The following is a 13640-nucleotide window of genomic DNA, read 5'->3' as shown; positions in this document are numbered from 1 at the left end:
CCTGAGGGGGCTGTAACTCCCAAAGCCCCCACAAAGTGGAGCAGGGAGTTGTGACCCTATAAAGTGCTATTCTATCAGTCATACCAAAGAGCCTCACCATGGGCTCTTGTGACCACCTCCCTCATAATCCCCTGTTGGTGAGTGAGAATTATTAACATGCAGACTCTTGACCTCCTGAATCAGAATCTCTGAGTGTGGTGTCCAAGGACCTGAATTGTTAACAAGCTCTCAAGGTGAGACTTGTGCACACTGAAGTTTGACAACCACTACCCTAAATAAGCATGATATTTTTCAGTGTTGACACTTGCACAGTGAGGTATGGGATGCTCTTGGTCAATTTAACACTCTGATAAAATAGATTCCAATTACACCATGAAACCATTAAAAATGACAAGGTAGAAGAATATTTAATGACAAGAAAAGGTATTTATAACAAATAGTTACGTTAAAATAATCAAGTCTTATCCCACTTTAGAGTAAAATATGAATGTTTATATGCACATAGAACACAAGTCAGGAAGAACATACCCTGGAAAATTAACCTGCATAATAAAATTGTGGGTGCTTTATTCTTTTTTCTACCTACATTTTCTACATTTTGCAAAATGTACACAAGTACATGTGCATATTGTAATGTCCGTGGGAGCGAGACTTTGTACTGCTGTTGTTGTTGTTGTACTGCACTGTTGTTGTTTTCAGTTTACTCACTTCATTTTTCCTTATATTACAATGTGTTGCTAAGGCTTCATGATCTCGCATAACAGTAAAAACCAAAATCTGTTCTCATGTTTGTGCAACAGGAAGAACTGCATCACATAATATTTTGCAAGAACTTGAATCATCCCATTTGGCTAAAAAGGTATGACATTATTCTTTATCTCTTATAATGTTTATGCACCAAAATTTACTTGATACAGTTTATAAGTTGATTAATGCTAAAGACAGGTGTGTGTAACAGGGTGATTAGAAAAAAATAGATGACACAGACATAAAAGCATTCACTGGATTGGCCACTGTAATTAATGTTTGTAAATCCACAAATGAAATATTTTGCAATTATGGAACAAAGAAGGTGGTCATCATCTCTTTAACAAAATTATAAGCCATCAAAATTTTTTAAAGTATTGCATTTTAACAATGCAGATGCAAGAAGAACCAGAAGCAATGCTAAACTAGAATCTATTACAGATGTATTTGAACTCTGGAGTCAGCTATTTACAAAATGGATATGTGCCAGGTTCATGCATGACAGGTGATGAGCAGTTAACTGCATCAAAATACACACACACATACACACACACACAAAATAAGCAAATATGTGTGTAGCTTCAAATCTAGGAAATATGGAGTAAAAATTGGGGTTTGCTATAGCTAAATTCTTATTTCTTTTCTTTCTTTTTTTTTTTCTTTTTGTTTTTGAGACAGAGTCTTACTCTGTCTCCCAGGCTGGGATGCAGTGGCGCGACTTCAGCTCACTGCAACCTCCTCCTTCCAAGTTCAAGCGATTCTCCTGCCTCTGCCTCCCGAGTAGCTGGGATTACAGACATGCACCACCATGCCTAACTAATTTTTGTATTTTTAGTAAGATGGGTTTTCACCATGTTAACCACCAGGCTGGTCTTGAACTCCTGACCTCGAGTGATATACCCGCTTCAGCCTCCCAAAGTGCTGGGATTACAGGCGTGAGCCACTGCACCCGGCCTATTATTTCTAACACAGTTTTGTTTGTTTGGTTTTTTCCTATTCTTACTTCTATAAGTTATTTATAAGATGAATCAAAAGATAGATGATAGATAAATACACAGATAACAGATAGATAATTAAAAGCGTCCATTAGACCTAAATGGTAAAAGGTGATCATTTTTCCTGGTATTCTGAGGGTTAAGGCCTCACATGATTCCTGTAACTCTACAAGTTACTTGTTAGTTGAGTAAACCTGAAAGAGATTAAGAATTCGGTGGCCTTTGTGAGGCACTGCCCCACCCTGCCCACCAGGCTCTGCCGCTCCAAGGCAACTCCAGACACCTCCTCCCTCTCCCTGCCCCCAGCTGGTGAAGTCACCAGAACTGCCACCCTCTGGCATTGTGGGGCAATGAAAGTGGGTGGAGGGAATGAGGCACCACAACAGTATTTCCCTCTAGCAGCTTCTGGGACTGGGTTTTCTGGCATTTCTATCGCTCCCAAATACCTGTAACAGGCGGTGTTCATATCCCTAAATCAGAGTTCTGGCTGCTGATGTAGCAGGACTGAGACCCCGAAGCCAGCAGCCTCTAGGCACTCCACTGGCAGGCACAGCCCAGGGACCCACCCCCCGCCCTCCTGCAAGATAAAGGAAGCAGCAACTCAGACATCAGGGTAGATGAGTCACTTCCTGGGCAGTGGCTCAGGGCCTCCACTCTGCTCCAGGCCTAAAACCCCCTTTCCGCACAGATCACAAAAACCACTCGTTTCCTGTCCACAGTTAGATTTCTTTACTGGCCAGCCTGGCTTGGAGGGAGGTGCAGAGCAGCCAGCCTTAGAGAGCTAAGGACTGAAGTCTCTACTTCAGGACTCCTCCCTACTCCCCGCACAGGCGACCAGATCCCGAGGCTGCAGGCAGAGTGTGCCTTTCTGCTGCCCAGCGCCCCCTCAGGCCCAGCAGCACATACTGTGATCCTCAACCTGCTTTGTTTCAAGCTTGCGGTTTAAAACGCAACTTGCTCTAGAAGGGCATTTATTTGCCTCTCTTCCTCTAGACAGCGCCCACCAAACCACAAGGAGAGGCCCTGAAAAGTAACTGGAAAGTCACAGACCGTTCTGGCAAGCGGAGTTGATGAGAAACAGGTAATTCCTGCTCATGGGGCTGACTGCTTTTGTGCTTTGGCTCCCAGTCAAGAGGTGACTAAACACAGAGGGGAATTTTACCAGGCCCCAGAGACTCGGATTGGAGCGAGAGATCTCCATGGGCTCAGCTGGGAAATGAGGCACAAGGAGCCAGCCCCGGAACAGAGACCCCTCCAGAGGTGACGGCTCCAGAACCGCCTCTTGCCACAACATTCGATGCCCTGGCTTTGATGTTTTGTGTCTCAGTCGACTTGCTGACTCACCAACTTGGGAGGTAACTTGCTTTCCCTATCAAAAAGTATTAACCCTGTGTCCAAGTGTTCTCATTAATAAAAAGAAAAATAAATAAATAAATAAATAAAATTTATTCTTTTTTTAAAAAAAAAAAAAGTACAAACCTTGAGGGGCAATTTCGCAACAGCTATCAACATTTTCAGTGTTCATAATCTGGACATCATTGATTCTGCCTACTTTCAGGGGTTTTTCCTCAGATATGCCCAGACATACACATGATTTCTGGAACATTAATTAGAGAAAAAAATTGATACCATCTAATTGTCTTTCATCAAGAACCCACTATTTGGCTGGGTGCAATGGCTCACACCTGTAATCCCAGCACTTTAAGAGGCCAAGGCGGGCAGATCACTTGAGCTCAGGAATTTGAGACCAGCCTGGGCAACATGGGGAAACCCTGTCTCTACTAAAAATACAAAAAATTAGCCAGGTATTGTGGCACACACCTGTGGTCTCAGCTACTCCTAGGCTGAGATGGGAGGATCACGTGAGCCTAGGAGGCAGAGGTTGCAGTGAGCCAAGATTGTGCCACTGCACTCCAGCCTAGGTGACAGAGTGAGACTCTACCTCAAAATAAAAGAACCCACTGTTAGATATTTGATAGTCCATCTGTATTATAGAATATTATGTAGTCATTAAGAAGGGAGAGGCCGGGCACGGTGGCTCATGCCTGTAATCCCAGCACTTTGGGAGGCCGAGGTGGACAAATCACAAGGCCAGGAGATCGAGACCATCCTGGCCAACATGGTGAAACCTTGTCTCTATTAAAAATGCAAAGAAAATAAGCTGGGCATGGTGGCACACGCCTGTAGTCCAAGCTACTCAGGAGGCTGAGGCAGGAGAATCACTTGAACCCAGGAGGTGAAGGTTGCAGTGAGCCAAGATCACGCCACTACACTCCAGCGCGATACTCCAGAGGGATACTCTGTCTCAAAAAGAAGGAGGAAGAGGTGCAGGAGGAGGAAAGATATTCACTGGTGTACAGATCATTCCGTGAAAACAAAGCAAGTGGCAGATGAATGTATACAGTGTGACTCCATACATGTAAATCAAACAAAACAACAATCTCTTAACAACAGAGACACTTTCTGAGAAATTTTGTCATCGTGCAAACATCATAGAGTGTACTTATACAAACTTAAATGGTATAGCCTACTACACACCCAAGCTATATAGGATAGTCTGTGGCTCCTAGGCTCCAAACCTGTGCAGCAAGTGACTGTACTGAATACTGCAGGCAATTATAACACAATGGTAGGTATTTGTGTATCTAAACATAGAAAGGCACAGTAAAAATATGGTATAAAATATTTAAAATGCTACACCTGGCATCACATGGCATCAGCTGGACTAGCTCTAGTGAGGCTAGAGGATCCACTTCCAAGATAGCTCTCTCATGTGGCTGTCACTTTGGTACTGGCTCTTGATTCCCCTCTACTTGAGCTTCCTCGCAGCATGGTGGATGGGTTCCATGAGTGAGTGTCCGAAGGGAGAACCAGGGAGACATCATCTCACCTTTTAACATCAAGTCTGAGAAATCATGTAGCATTATTTCTGAAACAGTCACAAGCCTACCTAGATTCAAGGGGAAAAAACATAGAACCTACCTCTTGATGGAAAGAGTGTGAAGGTCACTTTGTAAGAGCATGTGGGAGGCAGATATTGTTTTGCCCATTTGGGGAAAATACAATCTACCAAGCTCCTCAACATCAATTCCACCCCAAACAATTCATCTTAGCTAATTAAGGTAATTTCATCCCTTTGGCCAACAATTGGTTCAGGGCTAGGCAGGACTGAACAGTTTTGGACAGTGAGACTCAAGAGAAACTTGCTTAGGGTTTTTGAGAAAAAGAAGTAAGTTTCTCCCACTTGAACAAGGAAATACATGCTCCTTATGTGCCGCCTGCTTCTGGTAGCCATCCTATGATTTCGAGGGAAATGTGGATCACAGGATAAAAAGACTGAAGAGCCTCGTCCCTGATGACATCACTAAGATGCTGAATCAATCAGCCCTGGTGACTGCTCTGCCCTGGAACCTACTTTTACGGAGAAAATAAATAATAATTTTATGAATACTTAACCCTATTTGAGTCAAGTTTCTATCCCTTTTATCCAAAATCTCCTTAACTTACCCTGTTTCTTCCTAACATTCTGAACATTGCTGAGCTAACCTGCCCATCCCCAGGCCTTCCAAGAGCAGGAGGTGAGATAAGGGAGCTAGGGAAAAGTGAAACTAGAGGAAGTCTTATCGCACAAAAATGATAAACCATCTAAAAAGACCACAAGAACCTTTAAATTCTTCGTTTGTCACATAAAAGTCCTCATGCCTGGTACTAACCGATCATGTCCTTGCCCTGTACCTGAAGTATGAAGAAGAAGAAAGTCTTTGAATGCCCTCTAGAAGGTGGGTGGTGCTACTAACAAAAGGTAGGATGGAGATGCTGGAGCCTGTCGTTAAGGAGCTGACAGTTTAACAGAAAAAAAAAAAAGGCTATAATTCAAGATTCACTATGTAATTCAAGATTCACATCACAAGAAAAGTGCAGATACAGTGCTACATATCAATGAAAGATACCAATGAAGAGACAGATTTTTTTAGTTGGAAAAGATGAAAGCCCCAAGATAAGGTGCTTTTTGAGTTGAGTCTTCATATGGCTAGAATTTGGATATAAGAAGATGGGGAGAACATTCCAGATGGAAGGAAGGAATCACAAGAATAAAAATCAATATATGGGAAACAGATTCCTAAAGGCTGGAAGATATTCAAAATGTGACCCAGCACTGGCCAATTAGAACAGTGACCAGTCTGCAGGGCTGAAGAAAGTCCTAGAGACCCTCTGTCAAACCATGCATTAACCCTTAATGTTACTTGGTTATGGGAATTGGGTGGACCAGGAGAGGGACTGGGGTAGCTGGGACTTCAGGCGGGTGGCACTCAGGGGTCCAAGCAAGAGGCTATTTAGCAAGTGATAGAGAAGAATTTCAATATTTTAACAACCAGTGTGTGGCACCAGTTCTTCCTAGTGAGAACTGGCTAGAAAATCAACCCTGCCTACAGGAAACAGTGAAAAGTTTCACTTCACTAGAGTTCACACTGAATGAAGGGAAATAATGAAAAAATAGCTGGAATTAGGCCACAAAGGAGTTTGAATTCCAAGATGAAGAATTTGGACAAAAAAATTAAGCATTACAGATCCACTGAGAATATTTTGATGACACATTCAGATCAGAATGGATTGAACGTGGATCTGACATGGTGTGGCTTCCTCAGAGTAGAAATTTAGCATATATGTGACAATTTGCTGTGGGTCGTTGTGAAAGAGAAAATTTCTCAGGTCTCCCTAACTACAGTGAAGACCTAAAAAAACTGCAAGGGAATACTTTAATGACTTCCAACCATCAGCATGAAAGATATCTAGAAGAAAATGAAGAGAAATGTGAATGTGTGCAGACAGTGGCAGAAAGCAAATGGTTAACTCCCACCAGCAATCACAGGGACTGCTCCAAGATGCCATCCCACAGAACACCTGAGAGAGCAGAGGGCCAGGAATTAGAGCAGAGGCAGCAGGAAGTGAGAGGTGCTTGAAGGAATAACAGTAATGACCCCCCACATTTGCAAAGTGCAGTTTACAAGGACACTTTTTTTTAACACACACGGCAATACTCTGAGTAGTAATTAACATTTGTATAACACTAAACCATTGAAAGAGCCCTTTTATATTCATTATTTCCTTCATTCTCCCCATCTTACACCTGAGAAAACTGAAGCCATTAGAAAACTGGAACTCAAACTCAGGTCTTTAGATTCCTTGTCCAGCATTTCCATTTACGCTAGTGTGGCCTCAGGGACTCTGGGGACTTAATCTTACAAATGTGGCCTCAGTGCTTCAGGCAGCAGCTGTAGGTTGTAAGAGAAACCTAAGTATCTCCCCTTACAGTTCTCCAAGGGGTAAACCTTCTATCCCAGGACCTAAATAGAAAGAGGCTCACCCTAGAGACCGGGTGCACACCTCCTGGTGCAGAGGGCTCAAGCAGTTTCTGGAAGGATCCCATCCCATCCCTGTTTTGTTCATCAAATTAGATCTGGGAATCCTTAAAGGCAAGAATCACGACTTTTTGAAATCTTCATATCCTCAGACCAGTTTATGGTACTTAACAAATATTTGTTGAATAAAAATGAATATATAAGTGAATATACATACAATACCCTTGGAAATATCTTGAGATTCCCCCTCTGCCCAGAAAAACAATACAAAGAGCCAAACAATTCTTGAAGCAACAAGTTATTTAATATTAAGTCATAAGTTTTTATTTTGTTTTGTTTTTCCAGACAGGGTTTCCCTCTGTTGCCCGGGTGCGGTGGCACAATCAAAGCTCACTGCAGCGTCGACCTCCACTGCTCAAGTGATCCTCCCACCTCAGCCTCCCGAGGACCTGGGACTGCAGGCACACTCCACCACATCTGGCTAATTTTTTAATTTTTGTAGAGATGAGGTCTTGCCATGTTGCCCAGGCTAGTCTTGAACTACGGGGCTCAAGCGATGTGTCCACCTCAGCCTCCCAAAGTGCTGGGATTACAGGCATGAGCCACCGCACCCAGCTCCTCACAGCTTGTTAACCTCCTTCATGTCCACTCCACTTAAACTGGAGTCAGTTTAGCACTCATCATGCTTAGATTTTGTCATCATTTATAAGGGCTCTGCCTACAACATGTTAAACTCACTGAAAAAGTAGATTATACCAATAACTTCTCACACCCCAGCTCTCTCCATCCCTCTTTTCCACTTACCTTGCTCCTTGATTTTTGTGGAGCCTTCCCACCACCCACCTTCTGTGTCCTTGCTCCTTCCTTCTTTGTCCTGCATGCAGTGCCAATCAAGTGAATTCCTTTCTCACCCATGCCCTCACCTCCTTCACCCCTTTATCCTTTGTTTACACCCATACGCACACCCCTAATCCTAAGTTCATTCCACAGCCCATTCTCTTGAATCTGATGACTAAACTTCGAAGCACACCTGGAAGAAGCCATACAGCCACACAATCACACAACCATGTGGATTGAAGTCACCACAAAATGATAGCTCCCTAAGCTTTCACACCACTCAGCCATTTTGGGTCAGCTCCTCTTTCCATTTCCTCTGAGACCACAGGACCTCCTCAAGTCCCCTACTCAATGCCTATGCCTTCCGTGCCCTCTACCCAATGCCTATGTTCACAGATGCCTTACTTCCTGCCTCATAGCATCAAAAAGGGGATGGGAAAGGACACCCCTCTGCAGCCCAAACCTACAAGCTATCTACAGCCTCCCTCCCACTCTTCTCCTTCTCCACCTCTGTGCAGTAATTCCAGTCACCCACGGCTCCTCTGGGGTCTTGCTTTATTGTTCACATTCTTTCAATCTGGAATCTTTGACTTCTCATTCTGATAACTCCTTCTCCACAGCTTGTAAACCTACATACTTTTAAATCTACCCTTAATCCTAGATCCCCTCTGGCTACCACTTTCTCCTTTTCTTCATATTCAATTTGATCAAATGAGTAATCCATACCCCCATGTCTACTCTTTATCTCTCTTCCTCAGTCCACTGCTATCTGTCTTTCTTCCTACCACCTCTCTAAAACTGCTCCGGCAAAAGTCTCCAAGGATATGATTGCCAATCAGGTGAACATATCTCAGCCTCCACCATACTCTGCCTCGTTGAAGTCTTTCACCTTATTGACCACTCCCTGTATATTGGAAGTCTCTCTTTATGAACTTTGATGACACCAGAGAAGCCTCCTCCTGCTTCCCTGATCATCTCTCCTCTTTCTTCTATGTTGGATCATTTTCCTCCACTTGCTCTATAAATATTGTTTATTCACCTAGGTTGAGCTTGTCGAGCAGCATCTGAATAGAGACTTCATCTGTCTTGTTAACCACTACAGCCTCCGTGCTTAGATAGCTCTCCACGCATGAAGATTCTTCTTATATATCTGCTCAATGAATGAGGGCATGTTGGAAATACTGGAGTGAACAGGGCACCACCTCTGCCCTCAAGCAGCTTGGAGTCCAGTGAGGAAGATGATTAAGTAAACATAAAATAACAGTAGAGTATGATACGAATTATGATACAACGAGCTATGGGAGAACATAAGATAGACACTGGACATGCTTAATTCCTCTAGCATCGAATTGTCCCACTTACCTCAGACTCAATTTGATCAATATCAAACCATCATCTTCCCTTAAGCCCCTCAAAATGTTATTCAGTTTATGTTCTCTATCTTGGGGATGGTACCACTACCACAGGGCTATCAAGCTAGAGTCCTAGGATTCACCCTTGATGCCTCCTTCTCTCTAACGCTCCACAGCTCAACAGTGGCCAAGTTAGGTTGGTTTTGCCTTTTCAGTATTTGGCAATTCCTTCTCCCCATCTCCATGGCCATCTCACCTTGGTTATTGCAATAATATTCTAATATTCTTTGCCTCTAGTCTTTCTTCTTTCTAGAACATGTTTTCTACACTTCCAAAAGTGAAGGGGGATCACATCACTCTCCTGCTTAAAAATCTTCAGTGTTCCTTGATACATAACCCTCAGGTTATAATCCAAACTTCCAAGTATATCTCCTAATGAGCTGACCCTTCTCTCTCCCATCTCACATCCCACAGCTTCTGCCTCACATTTAGCATCACCCCACACCCTAAAGTCTGGTTCTACTGAACCACCTGCAAGTACTGAGAACATGAACAATGTTTCATCCCGAACCTTAATTCTACACAAGCCACTATGTAAAACTTCCTCTGAAGACACTGCTGTAAGTCCTAAGCATTTTACATGAATTAACTCTTAATCCTCACAACAACTACTATTCTCTCCATTTTACAGATGAGGAAACTGAGACACAGAGCCAACGTATAACTTGCTAGATTTCATGTCACTAATATGTTGTGACAGCAACATTTTAGTGACTGGAATTTGAACCCCAGTCTCGTGGCAGTCTGTGGCTGTAAATACTGTGCTATCCTGCCTGAGTTCACCTATTTTCACTACCATGTTCATCCACCTGGTGAATCCTTATTTACCCTTCAATACCCACCTCAAGCAGCACTTTTCCAGGACACTTTCCTTGCACTCCCGGAGTTAACCTGTCATTTCTTTCCTGGCATTGTCATTGAATCTTTGTCACACCCTTGCTATTGGGTTTGTCACATTGTACTGTGTCCATTTCAGAATGAACCCAATGCTACACAGAGATCAAATTGCACATAAGAATTACCTTGAGGCATGGAAGTTCCTACCTTTATTTCCTGAGCAGCCCTTTTAATCATCTGTATATCATTTTTGTCTCTTGCTGTCAGTTTACCAGCTCTCACTCATCCTCAGCTCCTTGCTGGCTCCAGCCCTTCAGTTCGATTCATTGTTTGCCTACTTTGTCAAATCTACCTGGCCTGCTACCTTTCCTGAACTCTCCCTCCTTTGGTAACCTAGAAATCCCTTTCAGCATGACCCTGGGGAGCAGCTGTCAGGCAGGCAGCACTAACTGGGTGGGGCTGATCCCCCAACCTGGCTCTGGACAAGTCATACTTATTTGGTTTAGCATTTTTCTTTTCTTTTTCTTTTTTTTTTTTTTTTTTTTTTTGAAACGGAGTCTCTCTCTGTCGCCCAGGCTGGAGTGCAGTGGCGCTATCTCGGCTCGCTCCAAGTTCTGCCTCCCGGGTTCACGCCATTCTCCTGCCTCAGCCTCCCGAGTACCTGGGACTATAGGCACCCACCACCATGCCTAGCTAATTTTTTGTATTTTTTAGTAGAGACGGGTTTTCACCCTGTTAGCCAGGATGGTCTCGATCTCCTGACCTCGTGATCCTCCCGCCTCAGCCTCCCAAAGTGCTGGGATTACAGGCGTGAGCCACGGCACCTGACCTAGCTTTTTTCTTTGGTTTCATTCAAGCTACTTCATGGGGCTGAAGAGTTATTGAAAGAACAAATGTCATAGAGAAAATAAGAAAAACTAACAACTAGGTTTAGGAAGAACAAAAACGCTAATGCAGTCAGACTGCAGGCTCTTCACTCCCAGTGGTTCACCGTTTTCACAACTCAGCGAACACCCAAGTAGCTTTTTCTTTAATTTACAGTTAGCAATTGGCTTACATTCCCCTCTGTGTATTTCTTCCAAATTTCATAGCTTCCACTTACTCATGATGTCTTCTCCATAATTTTTATTTGCCATGACTTCATGTTCTGTCTATGCAAATATTCAGCTTCGGCTCTTCTAAATGCCTAATTCTCTATGTGCTTCTAATTTCAGCTTCCCAAGAACAAGAAGCTTTTCGGCGCTAGTTCATCTTTCCGTGTTATGTCATGAAACATCTACTACTGGCCATCCTATAGATGGGCAGTGCTGGTGTCCAGAGCTAACCTCAACCCAATCCACTCTAACAGGGTCACAGTGTGTCAACTCATGCAAAACTTGGCCACCTGGGCTGCCCCTTGAGCAGAGGCTATAAGTGAGGCATTTTCTCTTAAAAAGAACTGTAGTGGCTGGGCATGGTGGCTCTCACCTGTAATCCAAGCACTTTGGGAGGCCGAAGCGGGTAGATCACAAGGTCAGGAGTTCCAGACCAGCATGACCAACATGATAAAACCCCGTCTCTACTAAAAATACACAAAAAATTAGCAGGGTGTGGTGGCACACACCTGTAATTCCAGCCACTCAGGAGGCTGAGGCAGGAGAATTGCTTGAACCCGGGAGGCAGAGGTTGCATTGAGCTGAGATCACACCATTGCACTCCAGCCACCCACCTGGGCAACGAGAGTGAAACAACATCTCAAAAAAGAAAAAAAAGAAAAGAACTGTGGTGTGGAAGGCCCCATGATTGAGTGATGAAGTAATTTAGACAAATGATTCCTTAATATTTTGGGATCATAAATGTTTCTGAGAATCAGATGAAAGATATGGATTCTTCACCAGAAAAATTTCTCTTATGCAGAAAATTTACGTATAACTTTAAGGTATTAAGGAACCCCAGCAGCCATTCACGTAACACCCACCACCACCAAAGGTTTGAAGTCTATTACCTGGCACTTGAAAAAAATTGTGAGTCAAAAAGGCATTTAGACTCAGTGGCTCCAATGCTCTCAAGCAGGGAAAATGGTAGAGTGATAGTACCCTTAGCAAAGAAGAAGAGAAAAACAGATTTGGGGAAAATTAGTTATTCTTGAATTGTTGAGTCTGAAGTGCAAGTGGGACTCTCAAGTGGATTCATAAACAAGTAACTGAAAATGTGGGTCTGGAGTAGCTGAGAACTGAGATGGAGATTTGTCTCACGTGCTCAGGGCACCTGTGAGAGCAGGTGCGGGGAAGCAGTTCACACAATGCCTACAGCCCATTATCTTTCATTCGAATCTACTCTGCAGTTTTTGGAGACCTTTCTAAGCCCTCACTTTACTTGACAGTCCTAACAATCTTATGAAACAGGAAAGGCCTATCTCAAGACCTATTACAAATAAGGAAATGGAAGCTCAAAGGAGTGACAAGTCTTGTCAAAAGTATTGCAATGAAGTAACACACAAGACTGGAATGCAGGGCTTTTGATTATTAATACAACTCCCAATTTAGTTGCAAACTGCACACAGATAAATGCCTTACTAGCACGGATCAATTTTTAAGTGCAGTAGTTTGGTTTTTGGATTTTGTCTTTGCGGCTGTCCTCAGTTTACAGAAAAGTTTGAGAGAGAGGGGCGGCAGTCGTCCCTTGACAATAATCCCATGGCAATTGATTTGGCAATACTCACCACTGTTTACTGTTAAATATCTTCTTAAATATCTTCCCTGTGGAGCAATAGACAGCCCCAACTCCTAGGAACTTGTCTACAATTCTGACCCACACTCTGTCCTAATACTCTTGCTTTTGTTGTTTGTTGTTTGTTTGTTGAGACAGAGTCTCACTCTGCCGCCCAGGCTGGAGTGCAGGGGCCGGATCTCAGCTCACTGCAAGCTCCGCCTCCCGGGTTCACGCCATTCTCTTGCCTCAGCCTCCTCAATAGCTGGGACTACAGGCGCCCGCCACCACGCCCGGCTAATTTTTTGTATTTTTAGTAGAGACGGGGTTTCAACGTGTTAGCCAGGATGGTCTCGATCTCCTGACCTCGTGATCCTCCCGCCTCGGCCTCCCAAAGTGCTGGGATTACAGGCCTGAGCCACCGCGCCCGGCCCACTATTGTTTTTGAAAGAGACCTTTCTGCCTATCTAACCTAAATGCCCAGAATGAGCTCATGAAAGACCCACGGACATGGACAGACTTCCTGAAGACTACTGTGCAAAACTTGTAATTCTACAAAGTCAAAAATCTTCAAGATTCACAGGACGGGGTGGAGGGGGCCGGGGGGGAAAGAGGAGGGAAAAGAGGGAAAGGAGGGAGAGTGAGACTGCTTAAATCTCTGGAGAGGACGGTGGGTTTGATTCTTAAAGCGCAGTTCTGTGGTTAGCGCAGGCCGCCGTCCCAGGCCCAGCCCGGGAGGCGGGGCGGGGCGGGCGCGGAGGCTG

The 13640-nt window shown here is 43.9% G+C and overlaps 2 long non-coding RNA genes across 2 annotated transcripts in view; one reads left to right on the top strand and one right to left on the bottom strand.

The window, feature by feature from the left end:
* The window catches only part of LOC103875922, a 42273-nt gene extending 39973 nt beyond the window's left edge, over nt 1-2300 (bottom strand). Inside the window, exon 1 of the long non-coding RNA XR_004177294.1 lies at nt 2189-2300. This is a non-coding gene — a long non-coding RNA (uncharacterized LOC103875922). The remainder of the gene's footprint in view (nt 1-2188) is intronic.
* Nucleotides 2301-2637: 337 nt separating this feature from the next.
* Nucleotides 2638-3213, top strand: LOC103875923. The gene is made up of 2 exons (XR_002516155.2): nt 2638-2823; nt 2908-3213. It is a non-coding gene; the product is annotated as an uncharacterized LOC103875923 (long non-coding RNA).
* The last annotated feature ends 10427 nt before the right edge of the window (nt 3214-13640 follow it).

The sequence above is a fragment of the Papio anubis genome, chromosome 1, assembly GCF_008728515.1.
Source record: "Papio anubis isolate 15944 chromosome 1, Panubis1.0, whole genome shotgun sequence".
Lineage (NCBI taxonomy): Eukaryota > Metazoa > Chordata > Mammalia > Primates > Cercopithecidae > Papio > Papio anubis.
This window is presented reverse-complemented; position numbering and strand designations above follow the sequence as displayed.